This window comes from Sminthopsis crassicaudata, chromosome 5 (assembly GCF_048593235.1).
Source record: "Sminthopsis crassicaudata isolate SCR6 chromosome 5, ASM4859323v1, whole genome shotgun sequence".
Classification (NCBI taxonomy): domain Eukaryota; kingdom Metazoa; phylum Chordata; class Mammalia; order Dasyuromorphia; family Dasyuridae; genus Sminthopsis; species Sminthopsis crassicaudata.
The window spans coordinates 285,247,949-285,271,476 of NC_133621.1; the positions used below are offsets into that span (position 1 = coordinate 285,247,949).

General features: G+C 38.0%; 1 long non-coding RNA gene across 1 annotated transcript in view; it reads right to left on the reverse strand.

Moving 5' to 3' along the window:
- LOC141543145 (uncharacterized) overlaps positions 1-3,887 on the reverse strand; it is a 62,659-nt gene extending 58,772 nt beyond the window's left edge. The window contains exon 1 of the long non-coding RNA XR_012482350.1: positions 3,751-3,887. This is a non-coding gene — a long non-coding RNA (uncharacterized LOC141543145). The remainder of the gene's footprint in view (positions 1-3,750) is intronic.
- Between the last annotated feature and the right edge of the window lie 19,641 nt (positions 3,888-23,528).

Below are 23,528 nucleotides of genomic sequence, written 5' to 3' on the forward strand. Positions count from 1 at the left end.
TTTGAAAATAGGATAGGTGCTGATCACTCTGAAACTCTTGAGATAGAAATAGTCAATACTTGGAGGAGCAGTGGGTAGACAGGCTCATTAATGTCCTGTTGCTGGAGCTATGAATTGACATAAGCAATCTTGAGAACAATTTGGAGTTATGCTTGAAAAGTTACTAAACTAGCAAAAAGAAAGTGAGTGGAAAAACACGATGGTTTCTTGCTGCAGTGGAATAATCTAGTCGATCAGGATTCAAATTTTTCTGTTTGAGTTTGGACAAATCACTTAAACTCTCTTTAAAATAAATGTAAAACGATGATCATGCGAATATTGTTGTACCATTAGAAACAATGAACTTTATAGGAATGTTTAATCCAGAGCAAAGAAAACAGAACAAGAACAATATATATAATGATTAAAATAAAGCAACTGATGAATTGCTACGGCTGGGGAAATTCCTCTCCAAACATCATCAAAGTTGGCCATCAAGTGAAAGACAAACTCTCATTGGCCCCAACCTCAAGCCTTTGCAAATCAGGAGAAGCTGTCAGAGATTGTCTGGAGAAACTTGTTTTACCTTCCCACCTTGATAAAGGTTTAACAAAGGGCTCTGAGTCCTTCATTTGCAAAATGGCCCAAATATGAAAGAAAGGCAAGAAAAAAATCATTTAAGACATGGTTCTGAATGTCAAATGATGGAAACAACGTTTAGAAATGGAAGAGACCTTAAAGTTTAATCCCCCCATTCTATAGCTGGGAAGACAGAGGCTGACAAAGATTGAATTATTTGCCTTTTATTCACAGCTAGTAAACACCTAAGGTAGACTTTGAATCCAGATCTTCCTTACTCCAAGTTCAGTGCCCTCTCACACTGTATCAAATAATCATCAAATAAGTATGAAACAATGAGCAGGGATACGATTTTTCTTGAAATGCACACTTTGTTAAAAATAAATAAATAAAGGGAGAGTCTTTTGTCATGGGTTTGCATTCCCAGCACTTTTACTGATGGGAGAGAATGATTATAAAATATAAATATCTAATATACATATTAGATATATAATATATCATAATGGGATATATAATATATATTAATGATATATATAATATATAATAATGATAAATAAATAAAAGGAGAAAGATTGATGGTGACACACGTATCCTGATTTTTTATTATTCAAAACTTTTAAACATTTTCTGAACTCTAAATACCATTGTCTAGACACCTCGCTTCCCTGTATAATTTGAACTTTAAATGGTCAGTTCTCTTATTCTCCAAATATAAATACACATATTGTGACTAACGAGGCAGTTAGAGTACTTCTACACAAACAATTTTTCAATTATACAGGACCGAGGTACCTAATGAGTGCCTCTGACTCGGTGTCAGCAAGCAGCCTTTTCTGGTTTTATGTAGCTAGGTTAGCAATTATTCTGTAACACTTAATTTCCTGTTACTAATGCTTTCCCAGAAGCACTTAAAACATGATGGCCTTATGAATGTAATTATAAAGGGGGACGGTGTTCAGTGTTTGTATTCTTTTGGAAATTTGATAAAGATAATATTCCTCCAAAGGTTATTGTCCAGATGAGAAGCCATTTTCTCAGCAGCCCTCAATTTCAGCCAGCTGTCATTAGGAGTGTCTCGTTAGGCAGTGAAGAGCTTTGTAGCTAGGTCAGGGCCATTGAAGTCTAGGACAAGGTTGCTAAGGTAACAAATATGTCCAAAGATTCTTCTTCAGCATCAACCTTTCATCATGTTAAATTTATATAGGCAAAGCAGTGTGAGATGAATGCTAATGGACTGTATAACTGGAACAACAGAGCAGAGATATTTTTGAGAGATTGATTCATGTGTGCTCAAGCTCATTTATAAGAAAAGGCTACAAATGGGGCTTTAGAGATGTCCCTAAAAATTGACAGAATTAACAAGGGCCCCTATTTGCATTTGAAATCTGGGGGAGCTTCAAGTCCAACTGGGGATCATAAGGGCAAAGATTTCAAGCTGGAAAAGATCTCAGAGGTCTTTTACTCTAACCCTGCCATCTAACACATAAGAAAGGTAGGGCCCAAAGAGCTGAATTTACTTATCTAAGTTCACATGTGTAATACATGAAAGAGACAGGATTCAAATGCAGAATCCGTGGCTTCAAACTCAATGTTCTTTCCACTCATCAAGTGTTTAAAGACTACACGAGCCTGGAGAGGTTCAAGTTCTTTAGGAGCTCAGCACAGTGATTTTGAGATTCAATTCAATCAAAGTCAATCAGTCAATAAACATAAAGCTCCTACTGTGTGTCAAGCAAACACTCTGCTAAGTGTTGTAAATACAAGGAAAGGCCAAAAAAAAAAAAGTCCCTGATGTCAAGAAGCTGACATTCTAATATGATAGAAGAATTCCTTTTTGCAATTTAATTTTTTAAATTAACAGGTATTTACTTTCTCTTCTTCCCATCTCTTTCTGCCCATTGAAAATAAAAAGAAAATCCTAGTAACAAACATGCATATTCATAATCAAACAAAACAAATTCCCCCATTGACTGGATCCAAAAAATGTCTGGCTCATTCGGCAATCTTAAGCTAATAGAGAATTTTCCTGTCTGAAATTAAAGGCTTTTGCAAAAAGGAGTGAATTTGGTTTACAAAAAAAAAACTTATTAAAACTGAGTCCATACCTTTTTAAAAGCAATCACCTTTGACTGCAAATCCAGTCCAATTTCATTTCTCTTGACATTGTGCTCAGTTTCCACCTCATACACTAAGCCTTTTTTCATACTCCCAACATCTTGTGCCCTCCACTAGTGCCCTCAAAATGTACCTTGTATTATTTCATAGTTAGCATATTTATTTTTTTCTTTATTACAGCTTTTTATTTTTCAAGACATATGCACGGACAATTTTTCAACAATTCTTGCAAAACCTTGTGTTCCAATTTCCCTCCTTCCCCTACCCTCTCCCCTAACTAGCAAGTAGTCCAATATAGATTACATATGATAGAAATATATAGCATATACTTCTTTGTGAATTTTTATCTCCACCAAAAAGCTCCTTGAGGTCAGGAATTGTGTCAATAGAGTGTCACACAATAGGTATTTAATAATTTCCTGTTGGTTGATTGATTAGAAAGATATTTGTTTCTCAAAGTGCAAGGCTGGATCTCCAGGGCCTTCACTGCTCTCGAATATTTCCTATATCAGAAGTAGCAATGCTATTTTGTCACAAGTGTCCTTACCTCCAGAAAGTTGAGAGACTGGATTGGTTTTAGGATCAGCTAAAATGCCAGAATTCCTACAAAGCATTGTTAGAGAAGACTTAATTTAGCCATGTGTCTTGAATTATGAGAATATGGCTTATTGTGAAACTTGTCCCAAAAGAAGGAAAATTGTTTTAAAACTAAGGCATTCTTTTAACTAGCCAGGTGTTTCTAAACCACCAAAATTTTGTTAATAAAATTTTCCCCCTAAATAAAAGTTTACTACCAAAGATCTTTATTGCTTAAAAATCTACAAATTTGAAAAGCTAAATTTTCCTTCTCTAACACCTGGGACGCCGCTCCATCCACTTTGACAAAAAAGGGGATTCCTTGCCCCGCAGTGAAATCTTACAGCTCTGATTTAAAGAGGGGTAGCATGGAAATGATTCTGAGCAGCCCAGGGAACACGTAAGCCATCATAGAACATGTAATCCATCTCTGCCCACTAAGGCCACATAATTTAAGACAAACAAACCACCCTGAGGCCAATAGACATAGACAGGACCAACCTCAGAGAAAGTGGAGCAGGACTCAGGAGAAATGAGAAGTAAGCGCCTCTCTTCAGTCTCTTGGCCAGGATTTTCTGCAACCGTAGTGGAAAATACTGGATCTGTTAGCTCCAGGCAAGAGTCTTTTTTTCTCTGAAGCTCAAGTTTTCAATGATAGAATCAAAGAGACTCCCAGAATCTCCGCAGCCATCTGCTCTGACCCCTCCCCTAAGCATCCCCAGCAAGTCTGAGGACCTCTGAATGTGGGGAAACCAAAAACTCCAAGGCAGCTCAGTCCAACTTGAGTTGGCCCTATTTCAGAGGAAGGTTTTCCTGACATCCAGATGAGATTTAGCCCTTTTCAGCTTTTACCTGGTTCTAGTTCACCTGCCCTTTGGGATGGGCAGAAGAAGCTGATATGCTTTTGTAGGTAACAGCCCTGCAAAAAATGATCTTGGTCTCCCTTCCCTCCTCTCCTTTTCCTCCTCCATCACCTCATCTTTCCCTCACTCTCCCTCCTTCCCCCTGCCAAGTTCTCTCTTTTCTGAGATAAATCATGGAATGGCTTATTTCCAAAACTGGGACCACTCTACTCAGGTTTTCCTTAGTCCTTGGTGTTTCCTATCATCAAAAACATAATGTAGTATTTTTTTCTGTTTCCAGAGCTAAATAGATTAATGTAACATGTTGGCTAGCAATTCAAGTGTTTACAACATGACAGCAGGGTGTCGAGTTGCCAGAACCATGAAAATGGGTTCAAATCCCACTTTTGAAACACATACTTGGGTCCTGGGCAAGCCACTTAAACTCTCGGTGTTTGAACTCCTCTCTAAGATTAAACATCAGAGAAAGCGCCAGTCTAAATTGGTAGGAAGAATTCTCTTTATCCATGAATCTCAGGTCCTTAGGTGCAAGCAATTGTGCTGGACACTGGTGATACAAAGACTCCTCAAGGAGCTTACATTCTTACTGGGGGTACAGAGGAAAAGCCTACTATTTTGCTGAATTATTTCAATTGTGTCCAACTTTCTGCGTTCCCTTTTGGGGTTTTCTTGGTCAGAAATACTCAAGTGGTTCACTATTTCCTTCTTCAGTTCACTTTACAAATGAGGAAACTGAGGCGGAGTTAAGTGACCTGCCCAGGGTCATATAGCTAGTGAGTTAGATTAGAATCCAGGTTAGCCTGACTCCAGGGCCAATGTTTTAGCTGCCCTGAAAGCCCTAGATTTAAAGGAGTTTATGATGTGCTTTTCAAGGAGGAAAAAAGACTCAAAGGGGGAAGTGGAGCACATTCCAAGCATTAGGGGATATCCCTGAAAAGCATATCCTTGCTCAATCAATATGTCAAGAAGAGGGGAGTCTTGATTATAAGTTATATATTTGTTAATAAATATACCCACCTCCTTTTTTCTTAGTATGTTACAGGTAATAGTTTGTATGCTTTGGAGGCAGATAGGTGGTGAAAAAAAGTATGGATCCTGGAAAACTCATCTTCCTGAATTCAAATCTGGCCCTGTAAGACTGGAGAAATCGCTTCACCCTGTTTGCCTCAGTTTCCTCATCTGTAAATGAGGTTCTCATCTAGAGAAGGAAATGGCAAACCACTCCAGTATCTTTGCCAAGAAAATCCTAAGTGGGGTCACATGAAATGACTCACCAACAAACATATATGCTTAATGTAGTTCAACGCAGGGACTTTCTTTTACCTCCTTTTTTCATCCCCAAGGCTTAGCACAATACCTGGCACATAGTAGGTACCTAATAAATGTTTACTGATTGATGCATTTTAAAGTCACACTCACCCATGTATGTCCTAGAGAATGAGCTGGACTCTGAGTCAAGTTAAGAGGGTTAAAGCCCTGCCCCTGATACCTATTAGCTGTGTGACGGTGAGCAAATCACTTAACCTGTCAGTGGCCCTAGGTAACTCACTAAGATTACAAATTGCAGACACGCCAGTGGCTTATTGCATTGATAAAGGGAGTTTCTTCCCAGGAGTTCCATATGCTGATTAGATTACGGGTCCAGACCAAAATTTAAGGGGGGAAAAGCCTTCAGTCATTAGTTGTGTGTCAGGGGGCCTCCGGAGATAATACATCGATCTTCATTTGTGACAGTGGATGCACCCATGGTTCATAAATGGTGATAAATGAATTGTCAGGCTGTCCCTCTAGTATAATACTGTTATTCCCCATTCCTGCTACATTAATAAATGTTCAGATCTTTGAAATGAGTGATCCAACATTTGCCTCTTCTTGGTTACCATAGAAGAATGATAATTTCAAGTCTCAACACAGTGTCATTTGTGTTCAATATGTAAATCAGCAAGCAACGTAGCCTAACAACAAGAAAGCAGGGCAAAAATTAACTCGTGCTACTCCTCTGAAGCTCAGAGATTGAAAATGTTAATTGACTCTGTTTCTTGGCAGATGAAACAAGAGAAGCATTGAAAGGTTCAGTGACCTGCCCTGGACATGGACCAACCACGGAATGAAGAGTGGGAAAGCATCAGGAGAATTTTGCAGTCTGCCTAATGGGCTTTTGAATGGATGGGCTGGTTTTGAACCCAGCTGCAAGAGGGGTAATCATTCAGGGGTTTTCATTGAGATTAAATGCTTGTTTGTTCATGATTGTCCGTGTTCATTGCTTTAGTGCCAACTCTCAATTTCTCAAGGGCTAATGAGGCAGATGCCCACTCGAGTCCTCCTCCAAAGTCTCATCAGGGCAAAGCGGTGAGCCTACATTCTCAAAACACATGCCAGCAGAATGCCAGCCCTGCCAAGTCCTACCACGCCGAATGGCTTTGGATGGCAGCCCAGCGATAACATCTACCTCTTGTCTGAGGACCGGTCTCACTAAGGTGGGAGAGGTTTATTGCTAGATTGACCACAGATTAAATTTAAAGCTGGAAAGAATCTTAGAAACCACTTAGTCCAAGTCCCTCATTTTATAGATGAGAAAACTGAGATTCAGAGAAGTTAAGTAATCTTTCCCCAAGGTCACACAGATAGGAAATGGCACAGCCAATATTTGAATTTCCCAACTAAATCCAACCACAAAGTCTCTCAAAGACCATCTCTTAAATCTATAATTTGGATAATGGCTCCATGGGACAACAGAATATTACTGTGAGAAACAAAGAACATGGAGAAACTTTGAAAGATGCAGGAGCTCATAAAAAATGAGGAGAGATGGTCTGGACTATCATGAGGGTCTTGTCATGGTCTTCAGTACAAAAGGAGGGGTCTCAGGAGAGGAGACAGCTTTAGGTTGGGAAGGCTTTTGTCACAAAGAACCAAAAGAGACAGGAGCACAACTGGAAGAGAGGTAAACACAGATGTCCTGGGTTCTTTTTGGTATAGCTTGCACAGATAGTCATCAGAGGAATAACCATGGTTGGGGGGGGGGGAATGCATCTTTAGGGAGATTAGACTACTCAAAGAGAAGGAAAATATCATATTGAAGAATAAGGAGTGAAGCTAGGTGAGAACCAAAATAATCATGTGTTCCATGTATTATCTAGACTCCAGCTTCCTTTTTTTAATTATTATAGCTTTCTATTAACAGAACATAAGCATGGGTAATTTTTCAACATTGACCCTTGCAATCACTTCTAGACTCCAGCTTTTTTATGCTAAGGGTTGCTACTCCAAACGGGGTCTCCTAACTAAATGTGTGAAATTATGATTTATTATCAATATATGTTTGATTTGTATATACCTATATACCAAGAACCATGTAAAAATTTCTTGAGTGAAAAAGGCTCACCAGTGGAAAAGGTTTAAGAAGGCTTAAAAGACTATTACAACAATCTAAGTAAGAGGTGATGCTAGCCTTAACTGGAGTGGTGCTCTTGTGAGTGGAGAGAAGAAGTATATGAGAAAAGTTTCAGAGATAAAAATGACCAGATTTGACAATGCTTACATATGTAGATGAGGGGAATCAAAATGTAAATAATGACTCCAAATTTCCAATTTGGGTGTTTTGAAAAATAGTGCTTAATAGTAAGAAGGAAGTTCTGTAAAGGAGAGTAAGTTCTCTTTTAGACAACTTAAGTGGGAAATGCCTACAGGAAAAGCTTTTAGAAATGCCTAATAAGTGATGTGGGACAGAAGCTCAAGAGGGACACTGGTACTGGACATAAAAATCTGAGAGTGATCTGCATAGAGATCATAAATGAGCTCATGGGGCCTGAGAAGATCACTAAATGAAAGAATAAAGATAGAAAAGAGAAGGTTCAGGATAAAGCATTATTGGGTGTGAAATGCTTGAAAATCCAGCAAAGAAGCCTGAAAAGAAGTTTTCATTCTGGTAGATGAAAACCAAGATAGAAGAAAACCTAGGGAGGAGAAAGTATCCAGAAGCAAAGCGTAATCAAGAATACCCAAGGCAACAGAAAGGTGAAGAAGGATGAGAAGCAGAAAGAGACCATTAGACTTGGTAATTAAGAGCTCACTGGTAACTCTGGGAAGAAAAGTTTCTGTTGAATGATGAGATTGAAAGCCCAATTACAGAGGATTTAGAAGAGAGGAGAAGTGTAAATGACTTTTTTAATTAGTTTAACTTAAAAGTAAAAAAAAAAACTACAAAAGAAAGTAAAAAGAGATATAGGACACTCAGAATGGGATGGTAGTTTTTCAACGAGAGATCATTTTGGTATTTTTGAAGGCAGTAAAGAATAAAGTACTACAGATAATATTAGAGAAAGATAAGGGATAATAAGAGTGATAAACTTCTGGAGGAGTTAAGAGGGGGAAGAAGCAAAGAAGCCTTAGCAAGGAGAAGAGAGAAAACTGTAAATAGAAAGATAAATGATTATAATCAGATGAAGCAAATTCAGAGATCTTAAATGTGAAAGAGGAATACAAATAACAATGAGGGTATGACCATTCCTGTGTGTAATTGAGGTGAAATGGAAGAGTATATGATGAGAGCAGAGTAGATTAAAAACTAGAAAGTGTGTTTGAAGGAACATCAACATATATGTTGAAATCTCCTGAAATGAGAGTAGTAGTTGAGAAAAACCATGAGCTCTTTATTGATTTCATTGGGAAATGTCAATGTCCTAAGTGTCCGTTGATAATGGCCAGCAGAATCTGGATTAGGTGATAAATTTAGGTAAAATGAAATGGAAAGAGAGATTCCAAAATGTTAGAAGTTTAAAAGTAACAATGGAGATATAAGTCTATTCTGACTTCCCCCCCCTTAGGACCAACAAGTGGGAGGAGAGTTTAAGAGAAGGTGTAGAGGAAAAAGTATAAAATGAAAGGAAATTTGTTAATTATAGACCAGAGGTTCCAGAGAGCAGAGTGGAAGACAAATCCAGAATGGAACATCAGTGGGGTAGGATTGGGGTAGATGGAGATGAGACAATGGACAACTGGGGTTTCTTTGGAACTCGGGGGTTCAGTATCACTGGGATGGGGAGACAAGGAGGAGATGGTTAACAGTTAGGAAGGAGTTCAGGCAGAGCAATAGTGAAGGCCGATGGATTATAAGGTTCAAGGAAGGCATATGCTAGTAACTGGTTAACAAATGACTCTCTAGGGAAATTGATGTGTTCCCAACACACTTAAATTTAATCAGCATTTTTAACATTTTCTTCATCACTTTCTTATGTCTCGACAATCAGCAAAATAATAAATCAAGCCCTAATGTATAGCATTTAACAATTCCCAAAGTGTATAGACACACAATGTAAATTTAACAAATGCCTCTCAAGAAGCAGAACAACTGGACTCCAGGACCCCCTGATTCAAGGTTACTCCTTTCTCTGGTCCTAGACATCCAGGTCAGTGTTGCTCTGTTCCAGGTATATATGTGAGGCAAAAGGGCTGGCTATATTCTAGGGCATGAAGAAAAGTAATATCAGGGCAAAGTGCTTAGAGCTCTGATTCTATCTAACCTTGTGATTGCAGCTATGACTCTTTTAAATTCTGGGACAATGAGTAAGTCATTTCAGCATTGGGGGGGCTTTCATTCTTTCATTCATAAAACAAGTAAGATTGCAAACATAATGATCACTAAAAATCTTTCCAGCTCTACAGACTTTATGATTTTTAATGCATAATTTTCATATAATGAATTGATGAGCAGACATGTAGGTATAGGTAAAAAAAAAAAATCACCAAAAAGGAAACAAGGGGTGTCAGGAAGGCCTGCTGTTGCCATGTTTGTGGTAGAAGTGAATCTTTTTGATCTCATATGGTTTGGAGAATAACAAGTGGCACTAGAAAGCAACCAGGCTGGCTTTAAACTTCAAATGTAGAAGCCAAACAGAACAGGTGACAGTCCTGGAAGCAGTGGTCCTCTGGGGCCAGCTGTCTCTACAACTCTCAGAAAGAAAAAAAGACCAGAGGAAAACACTCAACTGACAAAGTCAGTGATTTATTGTCTCTCATTCCCATAAAATGACTCTCGTTATTCTTGAGAGCTTAGGATCTGAAACAAGCTGTAATGGGCCATTGGGCTAAAAATGAAGTGCAGATTTATTTCCTTAATCACAGCCAGCCAAGACCTTCCTTGGGAAATAACAAACTGGGTTTTTAAAGGCCTGGAATACCTTTAGAATACTTGAGATTTATCTCTGGAATACTATGTGTGTTGCTCAGGGAAATCTGGAACTATGTGAGTTCTGAATGTCCCCACTGGCACCTCAGGGAGAGTTAGGCAGACAAAGACACAAATTCTGTCTCTTGTTTATGCTCGGTTCTCTGGGATTCTGAGCTTTGAGAGATCACAAGCAAACAGCCATGATGAATACGGGATCACTGTCTTGCTGCTTTAACAGCTGCAAAAGCAGAAGAACCAAACCAACATTTAAATGGAATTTGGTGCACAGATTCTGCCATTTACACCTGGGGAACCCGTGCTTCAATTTCCTTATCTGTAAAATGGGGGAAGGGGGGGGGGACTCAATGAAGTGTAAGGTCCTTTCCATAACAAAATCTATGATCACACAGTATAATCTTCTTACTGCTCACTGATTTCTCCTCATTCTAAGCACCTAAGTTGGACATTAATTCTAGAAAAGGTAGGAATAAGGATAAGGACTGGATCAGTGATGTCATTGATCTAAGGAACTCCCAGGTAAAGAAACTCTTTCGACCAATGCATGTCTCTGACATAGTTAAACCATATATTTTGCCAATACGGCATTGTATTTGTCACAATGATCATGTTTCTTTTTTTTTCCCAATGAGTAGGAAGGCATGAAAATAAATGCTTGCTAATTGAAAAATAAAAATTTGAAATATTCTGAATAATTTTAAATGATTTCTATTCATAGAGCTACGTATTGTTGGCACCTAGATCTCTGATGTCATTGATGTAGTGAACTCTCAGTAAGGAAATTTCCTTCAGAATTCAGAATTTCAATTCTGTAGTTTATAGTCTTAGCAGACTGGGGAACTGATGGTTGAGATGGTGCTGGCTCTGGTGCTGATTCTAGTGGTGGTGCTAGTGATGCTGATGGTGGCGTTGGTGGAATACAGTAGCCAGGATGTGTCATAAGCAGTCCATTCAGGTTTTCTTGACCTAAAGGTAACCATTATGACAAACTCCCTCTTCTATCAGCTTCTCCATATGAATCTAAATCATACAAGATTACACCTGGAAATTATGGAAGAGAGCATTTTATTTTATAGAAGAAGAGAGATAGAGAGAGATTAAATGACCTGGCCCAAATTAACTTGCTATTTATTGAATGAGTCAGGACTAGGAGCCAATTATAGAGAGGTCTGCAGACCTACAGTATCTTATACTTTCCATCATAACCTGCCTACCTTCAGGAAGTAAGGAATTCAAGAAATAATACAAGATGGAAACACTGAGAGATAGTGGAAATAAAGTGGATATAGCTTTAGGGGAAAATGACCTGTCTTCAAATCCCAGCTTTGCTGCCTATAATCTGTGAGACTTTGAGAATATCTCTTCACTTTTTTGAACCCCAGTTTCCTCATATATAACATGACCAGGTCCTATTCAGCTCACAATCTAAGGTTCTTTTAAACTTATTTTAAATGAATCTCTCACAAAGATGACAAACACAGTCCTAGAACTTTAAGGGACAGATATTGTCAAGAAACAGTATATTCTTAATTAATTAATTTCAAAGCATTTAAGTACAAATTGCATTTAAGTGTAAAGCAACATGTTAAGGACTGGAAATCCAAAAAGAAAAGTAAGAAAATCTCTGCTCTGAAGGAACTCACATTCTAATAAGAGAGATAACACATAATGTTTCTTGTACAAGTTAGATGGAAAGTTTCCATAGTCCTTAGGGTGCTACTGCAAAGCAGATATTAATGCATCATCTTTAATGTCATTACCACTTATAAAGCCTTATTAGTTTCTGGTATTAGATCATTTGACAGGACCAGGGAGAATTTTCTTTTCTTGGTCTTCAGTAGCTATGGTTGCAGAATCCACAGAAGTTACTGTTAGGCAGCATGTCCATAAAAATGCTTCCCAGGATGAAAATTTTGAGATCAGGGCTGGAAGCAAGACCGGTGGGCTGCTTTCACTCTCAGGAGTTTGGGGTTGTATGATTATAGATGACAGTTGTTCAGCAGTTGCCATTAGTGATGGTAGTATCAAGGAAAGAAAGTAGAAGCTATGTGATTTCTTCCCATCAATAATGGTGGCAGGGTCCGAGTTGAAAGTACCTTACTGGGTCGGGTAAGGTACTACTGTTTCTAAGTTTCCTGTTTCAGAATCCTGGGGTATCTGCCTTGGGAACTGAGAGAAGATGGTGATAACGTATAGATTGTCTCCTGTCTTTCCTTGCTGCAGCAGGGGTGACTTACCTTCCCTGCCATGGCAGTTAACCTGTGAAAAGAAGTTTTCTTGCATGTAATGGATTAGGGATCTCACATAGTAAGAATGCATCCTCCGGTCCCACTTCTGAAGCCCACACCCCAGATTCTCATCATTTGCTCTGGGCTGTCCATTTCCCTCACTTGCCAAATGAATCTTTTTTCTTTAATGATTTATAGCTGGTCTAAGGCAAAACTCGATTACTGCAAGAATAATTAATATGCTGAACTTAAAGAATTTGTGCTAATTACTAAAGGTTAAAACTGCATCGTGCTGAGAAATTAATCAGAAGCCCCAAGGGAATAGAGCAACATGGACAAATTTCACTGTAGAAACTAGAAAATGCTAGTCGAGAAAGTTAGGGGTAGAGTAGGGATGGGGGAGATCTGCCTTTTGGTCTCAATGGATTAGAAAATTGAAGTGCCTTCACTCTGTCCCTAGAGCAGGAGTTTAACCTGGATTTGTGAACTTTCAAAAAAATATCTTTGTAACTGCATTTCAATATATTTGGTTTTCTTTGACATTCTATGTCTTTTTTATGTGTTTAACAATGCTATTCTGAGAAATATGCTTCACTAGATTGCCAAAAAATATCCACGACACACACAAAAAAGTTAAGAACCTTGCTCTTGGCAGATATGTCCAATAAGCATCTAGGAAATAAAAAATAAATATGGCAGCAATAATAAACAATACCACCCCAGTGCCTTTGCCTAGCACCTAATACCTTCCAAGCACTTTCGCATCCATTATCGATCTCATTTTTATCCTCACAACAACCCTGAGCGGTAGTTATGCTTATACTATAATATGCTGAACACGGTCTGATTCATCTGCTGTGTTTAATTTTGCTTTTATTGGAAGCACTGAAAGGATAGTTAAGTATTTGCAAATGAAAGCATATTCCTGCATCTGGTTCCTCGCATCATCTGCACCTCTAAGTCTCCCTCAGCCACAGCAGCATGGAAAAGTTAAAGCCAAACCTGAAAGTCATTCTTTGATAATTCTGCCAGATGCAGAAGGGCTCCAGAACCCTCGAGGAACTGGTTAGGATTCTGTTATATTTAGTACATCAAAAGCCAAAATGTACAAAAATGACACTTAATCGAATATGGAGCACTGAAAAGCAGGCATCATGTAGCTATTTCCTTCCTCCTTTCCTTCATCCAGCAAACATTTATTAACCACCTACAGGGTTGGAGCCCCATGTAAAGTAGTCAAGACCACGGGTTTGGATATGGGGCAAAGGAATGAGCATTTATTGAGCACTTACTATGTAATTTGTTAAACACAACAAATATTATCTCATCTGATCTTCACAATAACCCGGAGGCAAATTCTGTTACTTTCCCCATTTTGCAATAAGGGAAATTGAGGCAAAAAGAAGCTTAATGACTTGTTCACAAAGATCCTTACAATACCCCAGTGGTAAGAGTATTATCCCACTTTTAGAGTGGAAGAAATTGAGATAAATAGAGGTTAAGTGACTTATCCAGGGTCACACAGCTAGTGTTTGGGTATCCCTGTTAGTTGGTCTGAGGCCAGATTTGAACTTAAATCTGATTCCAGAGCTACCTATACCATGCCACTTAACTGCAATCACATAGGCTTGAGAAGATATGCTCCCTCCCATTGCAGAGATGGAGATATATGGGTGTGAAACACTGCATCAGATCATTTTGGGTATTAATTAGTTGTGCCCAGATTTTTCTTTCTGTTGTTCATTTTTAAAAAACTGAGTTATAAGGCTTAGTTCTCTGGAAGTGGGGAGTCAGAGAAATACAGGGAGATATGTGATTTATGCCCAAGAAAACTCCAGAAGATATGTCCCCTCAGATCTAATCAATTGGAAAAAATCAAGTGCTCATGGATATTACGAGCTAACATAATGAAAAAGGCAATACTACTTAATCTATTTATTCAGTGCCACACCAATCAAACTCCCAAGAAATTGTTTTCAGAACTAGGAAAAATAATAATAAAGTCCTTCTGGAAGAACAAAAGTTCAACAATTTCAAGGGAATTAATGAAAAAAATACAAATGAAGGTGGTCTAGCTATACCAGACCTGAAATTATATTATAAAGTAATGTCCATCAAAACCTTTTGGTACTGGCTTAGAAATGGAGTTGTCAATCAGTGGAATAGATTAGATTCACAAGACACAATAGTCAAAAACTATAGTAACTTAGTGTTTGATAAACTCAAAGACCCCAACTTTTGGGATAAAACCTCACTATTTGACAAAAATTGTTGGGAAAATTGGAAATTAACATGGCAGAAAGTTGGCATTAGCCCACACCTAATACCGTATACCAAGATAAGGGTAAAATGAGTTCATGATTTAGACATAGAGTGACACTATAAGCAAAGTAGAAGAACAATGGATAAATAGTCTACCTCTCAGATCTGGGGAGATGCAAGGAATTTGTGACCAAAGAACTAGAGTACATTATGGAGGGCAAAATGGATAATTTGGGATTATATTAAGTTAAAACATTTTTGTACAAACAAAATCAATGTAAAAAAGGTTAGAAGGGAAGTAATAAACTTGGGAGGGGGGAGGGGGAATTACACCCAAACATTCTAATAAAGGCCTCACTTCTAAAATATAGAGAGAATTGACTCAAATTTATAAGAATTTAAAGCATTCTCCAATTGACAAATGGTCAAAGGAAACAAACAATTTTCAGATGAAGAAATTAAAACTACCTCTAGTCATATGAAAAAATTCTCTAAATCACTATTAAACAGAGAAATGCAAATTAAGACAACTCTGAGATACCACTACACACGTATCAGATTGGCTAAGATGACAGGAAAAGACAATGATGAATGTTGGAGGGGATGTGGGAAAACCAGGACACTAATATATTGTTAGTGGAGTTGTGAACTGATCCAACCATTCTGAAGAGCAATTTGGAACTATGTCCAAAGTGCTATTAAACTGTGCATGCCCTGTGATCCAGCAATATTACTACTGGGCCTATATTCCAAAGAGAACATAAAAATGGAAAAGGACCCATTTGTGCAAAAATATTTGCAGCAGCTCTTTTTTGTAGTGGCAAGAAACTGGAAACTGAGTGGATGCCCATCAGTTGAAGAATGGTTATAACAAGTTATGATAAATAAATATTGTGTAATATTATTGTTCTGTTAGAAACAAGCAGCAGGATGATTTCAGAGAGGCCTGGAGAGGCTTATATGAACTGATGTTAAGTGAAGTGAATAGAACCAAGAGAATATTGTACACAGCAACAGTAAGATTATATGATGATCAGTTCTGACAGATGTGGCTCTTTTTAACAGGGAGGTGATTCAAGCCAATTCCAATGGTCTTGTGATGGAGAGAACCATCTGCATCCAGACTGTGGGAACTCAATGTGGATCACAACATAGCATTTTCACTTTTTTGTTGTTGTTTGTTGGCATTTTGTTTTCTTTCTCATTTTTTTCCTTTTTGATCTCATTTTTCTTTTATCTATCTACAATGATAATTGTAGAAATATATATGGAAGAATCACACATGTTTAACATATATTGGATTACTTGCCATCTAGAAGAGGGAGGCAAAAGGGATTTCAAAAACCATCTTTCCAATTAATCAATCCAATCAGCAAGCACTCAAGAGCTTGCTTGAGAAAATTGAAGCCTAAATAGGTTAATAGCAATAATAATACCAGCATTTAATTGAGCAGGCTTGATTTCAGAAAAGCCTGGAAAGACTTACATGAACTGATGCTAAGTGAAGTGAGCAGAACCAAGAGCACATCATACATACAAGATTATGTGATAATCAGTTACAATGGAGTTTGCTCTTTTCAACAGTGCAATGATTCAAAGCAATTCCAATAGATTTGTAATGGAAAGTCCATCTGCCTCCAGAGAGAACTATGGAGATTAAAAGTGGATTGAAACTTTTTGGTGGTGTTGATTTGTTTGTTTTTTTCTCATGTTTTCCCCCTTTTGGTCTGATTTCTTGACAAATATGGAAATATGTTTTAAAAGAATTGCATGTATATGACCTATATCAGATGGTTTGCTATCTTGGAGAGGGGAAAGGGAAGAGAGGTAGGGAGAAAAGTTTGGAAAATAAAGTCCCACCAAAAAAAATGAATCTTGAAAACTATCTCACTTGTATTTGGGGAAATAAAATACTATTGAATATAAAAATTTTAAATAATGCTAGCATTTATATAACCCCTACTGTATACCATGAATTACGGATATGACCTCATAACAACTCTGGAAAGTAGGTGCTATTATATCTCCATTTTACAATGGAAGAAATTGAGGTAGACAACAAACCCTACCCAAATTCACCCAGCTGGTAAGCATCTCGTTTCTTCATTGAGTGATTACTCCTTCTTTCCTTTCTATGGGGTCTTCCTTACGCCATTAAATAAAACTATTCCACAGACCCCCCCCTTTAACTACATTCCCAGCTTTTCACACATCTTACAGCCTCTGCCTTTCACTAACAAGTTGAGCTGCCTGCACCTTCTCTGCAGACACCAAACAGTCTTTTTTTTTCTGGTTTGACCCATTTCTTCTGCCCTCTTCTGTCATCTTGTTTTTCAGGCTCCCCTCCAGCGTCAGTCCCCCCATTGCTTAGCAGCACTGTGTGGGGTGTAAGTAGTGTTTAATGTTCTTTATATGGAAATGGAATCTGCATTGTATTGAGCACTTTATAGGAACAGGGCCATAGAAACTAACTGAGTAAGAAACTCAGAGGGCATTAGAGAGAACTCCAAAATTACAACACGGAAGGTAATCATTACCCTGTGAACTGCAGAGCCGAGTGAAATGAGATCCAACACAAAAATGGCACAGAAAAGGGCTTGTTTCCCCATCCCCATTTTATTAAAAGCCATATTCCCAGAAAGAGAGTGTGTGTGTATTCACATGTATATACCTGTAAACTTCCCAGAACCTTCAGGGTTAGTAAATCCCTGCTCACCTAAAACAAGTCAGCTTTGGAGGCGGATGCCGGGCTGAGAACCGTGTAAACAATATTTAGCTGTCTCTTTGTTCTCTAGAAAGTCTGGGAGTTATTTGTTTTTGGACTCTGCTCAAAGATATTGCCATGGGTATCATTTTTCCAGCTCTGAGACCATTCATTCTTGCACTCCGTAGATATTTGTTGATATACTGGAGTAGACCACTGGGCCTGGTCATCTGGGACCTGAATTTGAATTTCACCTTAGCCATTCCCTAGCATTATTATCATGTACAAATCACGCACTGTCTCAGACTGTTGGTATTTGTAAAGGCCTGGAGACCAAAGACTAGATTTCAATTCCCCCTTAGTCATTCCCTACCATTATGATTATGAGCAAATCACTAAGTGGCTCAGAAGCTTGGTTTCACAGTACCTGGAACGTAGGTCTTCCTGGTTATGAAGCCAGTGCTCTAACATGGAAATAATAATCAAGTGGTATCAACTACAGAATATTTACCCACTTATTTTCAAAATAATTAATGACCTTGGATAGCTAGGTGGTGCAGTGGATAGAGCACCAGTCCTAAAGTCAGGAGGACTTGAATTCAAATCTGATCTCAGACACTTAACAATTCCTGGCTGTGTGGCCCTGGGCAAGTCACTTAACCCTAATTGCCTCAGCAAAAAAATAATAATAATTAATGATCCTGAAATATAGAACTTCAAAGTGACTGGCTCTGAATCACAAAAAATAGAAAGTGGCAATACTAGGATTGGAACACCATCCTCCCACACTCCAACTTTAAATCCAAGACTTTTTCTATCCAATTACAGAACTATCATCATAATAGGGGGGAAATTTTTACTTAATTGTCAAGAATTTGGAGGAGTTGAATTATATTATTATTGATGGAATTGGAGATCCTAGAAGAGCTTCCTTCCTTTCTTCCTTCTTCTGAAATGCTATTTCCAAGAGAGTAGGTAGGGCACAGATTATAAAACATATTTGCAGAAAGATGCATTTCTTTGTTCTGAAATTCTTGGCATGACTCCTAGGGCATTTTTCCACTGATAAACTTCATAAATGTTACCATTAATGGTGATTAGGGCTTTAAATAAATGGAATGAAGAAATGGGACTTGCTCTCTACCCACCAAGTACAGGTTCATTAGCCAGGTGAATAGAGTACAGAGCCTGGAGCCAGAAAGACTCATCTTCTTCAGTTCAAATCTAGCCTCAGACACTTTCTATCTGGGTGACCTGGGACGTCACTTGATCCTCCCTGCCTCAGTTTCCTCATCTGGAAAATGAGCTGGAGAAGGAAACAGGAAATCACTCCACTGTCTTTGAGAAGAAAACCTCAGATGGGTCAAGAGAGTCAGATGTGACTAAAACAACTCAACTGCAAAACAATCAATAATACAGAAATTATAAAGAATAAGCAAGATTCAGCTAGGTAGCACAGTGAATGGAGAACCAGCCCTGAAGTCAGGAGGACCTGAGTTCAAATCTGGTCTCAAACACTTAATACTTCCTAGCCATGTGACCCTAGGCAAGTCACTTAATCCCAATTACCTCAGGAAAAAAAAAAAGCTTCAAAAAAAAGAGATATGAGAGGACAATTCCAACCCAGCTCTTCATGGAAGTGGGAGGAGCATAGTTATTGCACATTTCATGTTTTGGATATTTGGATATTTTCAATGTATTGATCATTGATCATTTTGTATGTTTTTCCTTCTCTTTCTTTCTCTGTATTTAAAAAATATAATTTGCTATTTGGGATAGCTTTCTGGGAGGAGAAACAGGAGGAATATTGAGGGAAACTATGGTGATGTAAAAAAATAAGACACATAAATACTTTTCTTTTAAAGTGCTACTGAATGACCTTCAAGTCCAAGTAAAATCCAAATGAAGGTCGCTAGCCTATAATTTACAGATTTATTTTTTCCTTTTTATGAAAATCCACTCTCCATGGTTCTGAAAAGGTCACCAGTAAAGTCCCAGCAAGCACATTTGCAAGGCAATACTGTACTCTGGCAAGTCACTTATCTGTCCCACTATGTAATCCAACCCCCTCATTTATAGATTGTAATACATTTTATTATAGATAAGGCAACAGAGATAAAGGTATTTGCCCACTATGACACAATCAGTAAGCAGCAGAGCTGGAATTTGAACCTAGGTCTTCTAATTCTAAATTCAGTGATCTATCCACTGCATCACACTATCTAACCCCCCCTATTCACTTGAAACAATTGGGAGTAACTTGGTGATCTACCACCATCTCCTTTTTTATCTTTCACTCCATTCATTGTAGCCAATTTGTTCTATTGATCCCTATTTGTAGATCAGTTTATTAGGAAGAGGAAACAGAAGAGAGAGAAAGAGAGATAGAAACAGAGAGAGAGAGAGGAGAGACAGAAAAGAGAGAGGAAGGATTCAGAGAGACAGAGACAAAGAGAGACAGACACAAAGAAACAGACAGCAAAGAATGAAACAGAGGGGAGGAAGGGAAGAAAGGAGAGGAAACACAGACAGAGAAATAGAGACAGAGAGGGAGAGACAAACACACAGAGAAACAGAAAAGGACAGAGATAAAGAGAGACAGAGAGAGAAAGGCCTCATCTCCAAAATATACAGAGAATTGACTTTAATTTATAAGAAATCAAGCCATTCTCCAATTGAAAAATGGTCAAAGGATATGAACAGACAATTCTCAGATGATGAAATTAAAACTATTTCCACTCATATGAAAGAGTGTTCCAAATCACTATTGATCAGAGAAATGCAAATTAAGACAAACTCTGAGATACCACTACACACCTGTCAGATCCGCTAAGATGACAGGAATAAATAATGATGAATGTTGGAAGGGATGTGGAAAAACTGGGACACTGAAGCATTGTTGGTGGAGTTGTGAAAGAATCCAACCATTCTGGAGAGCAATCTGGAATTATGCTCAAAAAGTTATCAAAATGTGCATACCCTTTAACCCAGCAAACTGTGCATACCCTTTGACCAGTTACTGGGCTTATATCCCAAGGAAATACAAAAGAAAGGAAAGGGACCTGTGTGTGCCAAAATGTTTGTGGCAGCCCTTTTTGTAGTGGCTAGAAACTGGAAAATGAACGAATGCCCATCAATTGGAGAATGGTTGGGTAAATTATGGTATATGAATGTTATGGAATATTATTGTTCTGTAAGAAATGACCAACAGGAGGAATACAGAGAGGCTTGGAGAGACTTACATCAACTGATGCTGAGTGAAGTGAGCTGAACCAGGAGATCACTATACACTTCAACAAGTATCCTGTATGAGGATGTATTCTGATGGAAGTGGATATCTTCAACATAGAGAAGAGCTAATCCAATTCCAAATGATCAATTATGGTCAGAATCCGCTACACCCAAAAAAGGAACATTGGAAAATGAATGTAAACTGTGAGCATTTTTTTTGTTTTTCTTCCCATATTATTTTTACCTTCCGAATACAATTCTTCCTTTGCAACAACAACAACAACAAAATTCAGTTCTGCACATATATATATATATTGTACTTAGGATATACTATAAGATATTTAATATGTAATATGCCTGCCATCTAGGGAAGGGGGTGGAAGGAAGGAGGGGAAAAATTCAGAACAGAAGGGAGTACAAGGGATAATGTTGTAAAAAAAAAAATTACCTATGCATATGTACTGTCAAAAAATGTTATTAATTATAAATTAATTATAAAATTAATTTTTAAAAAAAGAGAGACAGAGAAATCAGAGAGACAGACAGAGACTCAGAGACACAAAGTAACATAAATTCAGAGAAACAGAGACAAAGAAACAGAAAGAAAGAGACAAAAAGAGACAGAGATAGAGAAAGAGACAGAGAAGGAAGTTGAGTAGTTCTGTCTTCTGTCCACCACCTATTATTATCTTTTTAACTCCACACCCCAGAAAGGTTCCTATCTCTTCTCTGATCTTCCCCTTGTCACCAACACAGTTTAAAAAGCCTTTATATTTCAGTAAGACTGAGTAAAGCCTTTGAAGGTCTTCAAGAACAGAAAAGATTGTCTTTTCTCTGAAGTTGTCAAATGTTACAGGAGGGATTGACATATAGAGACTGCAGCAAAAGATAATAGATAATCTTAAAAATCCTTCTAGCTTGAAAAATCTAAAGTTTTATAACAGTTTTAATGTCATGAACCACTTCAGCTGTCTTGTATAGTCTATGGACTCCTTCTTAGACTAATGTTTTTCAATGCACAAATAAAATATATAGGATTATAAAGGAAATCGATAATACTAAAATATAGTTATTTCAGAAGTTAGGCAATACATTGAATAGAATGTCTGGTCTGGAATCAGGGATTTGGGACAAAGAAAAGCAAATTGTTTAGCGCAAGGCAAACCCAAAGTAAGAGGAAACAATTTGAGCCTGTCAAGTTTGATGATGCAGCCTGGGAAGAAGAGTGAACAATGACCAAAATCTGGCCTGAGATACTTACTAGTTGTGTGACCCTGGACAAGTCACTTAATCCTATTTGCTTCAGTTTCTTTCTCTAAAATGAATGGTAGAAAGAATTGGCAAATTATTCCAGTATATCTACCTAGAAAACCCCAGTGGGGTCACAAAGCATTGGAGATGATGAAGAATGACTGAATAGCATAGTTATCAAAAAAAATCTGTTTAAAAACACAAGTTCATGGTCCCCAGATAAAGAATGAATGAATGAAGTGTTTATTAAGTGCTTGTAATGTACAAAGCACTGAGAAAAGTACTGGAGATAAAGAGATAGAAAAATAAGACAGCCCTGGCTGTCAAGGAGCTCACGCCTGAGGGAGGAAACAACCCAGATGGAAGGTTTCAATTGCAAGTCAGATGGGAAAATCCCATGATGCTTAGAGTTCAGAAGCAAAGCAGATGGTGATATCTCTTCTCTAATGTCATTTCCACTTATAAAATCATATCTGTTTCTGAAGTTGAACCATTTGACAATACCAAAGACTTCAGTGGCGAGGATTTCTTTGGGGTTCTTCAGGAGCTATGATTTGGACACTTGCAGAAATTGGTTGTGTCTCCCCAGGAGCTACTTCCTAAGATGATGATCAAGGCTGGAAGCACTATTATTCTTTGGGTTCAGGGTCCAGGGTGGAACTTATTATGGTCTGAAGGAAAGAGTGAAAGTGGAATTTTGATTTGCCTTTCACATAGTGCTTCTTATCTCTCCCTCATGAAGTCTTGCTGGTAACAGGCAATTCCCTTTCCTTGTATGGTAGTTGGGTGGAAATCAGTGGGGAAAAACTTTAAGCACAAAATAAATGTCAATTACTATTATTACTGAGGTATTCAGGTGATGCCATTGATAGAGCACTTTGCCCTAGACTCAGAAGGACTCATCTTCCTGAGTTCCTTAAACACTTACTAGTTGTATGACCCTGGGCAAGTCACTTAATCCCGTTTATCTCAGTATCCTCATTTGTAAAATGAGCTGGAGAAGGAAATGACAAATTGCTTTAATAGCTCTGCCAAGAAAACCCCAAATGGGGTCATGAAAACTTAGATACAATTGAAAAATAACAACATTATTATTATGATTCTGTATTTTTATTATTATCATCTTAGAGATGTGGGAATTTCAGATTTAAAGAACAGACTTCCTTTGTCTTTACTTTAAGAAAACTTTCCCCTAGCATAGAAAAGCAGTAATATCCTCATTAACAAGCAGACAGCTACCTTCCTTAAAAGACCTGCTCTGACCTTAATATTTGTTACAGGGTATTGGCAGAAATTAGAATGTTGGAAAATTGTTGTGGGAGGTCTAGCATCTTAATTAAACAGTCTAAAAAGACTGATAGCTTTTGGATGCTGTTAAGAAGAAAGAAAAGAGGCAAAGCGAATAGAGTCAGCTCTGAGTTATAAGGACCTAAATTCAAATCCCGATTCAGATTCCTGTGATCAGGTACTGGAAATTGAAGGCTGCTATAGGTGGCTTCTATTGAGGCCTGCTGGAGTTTGCAGACCAAGAAAGGCAAATAGTTTAATTCATC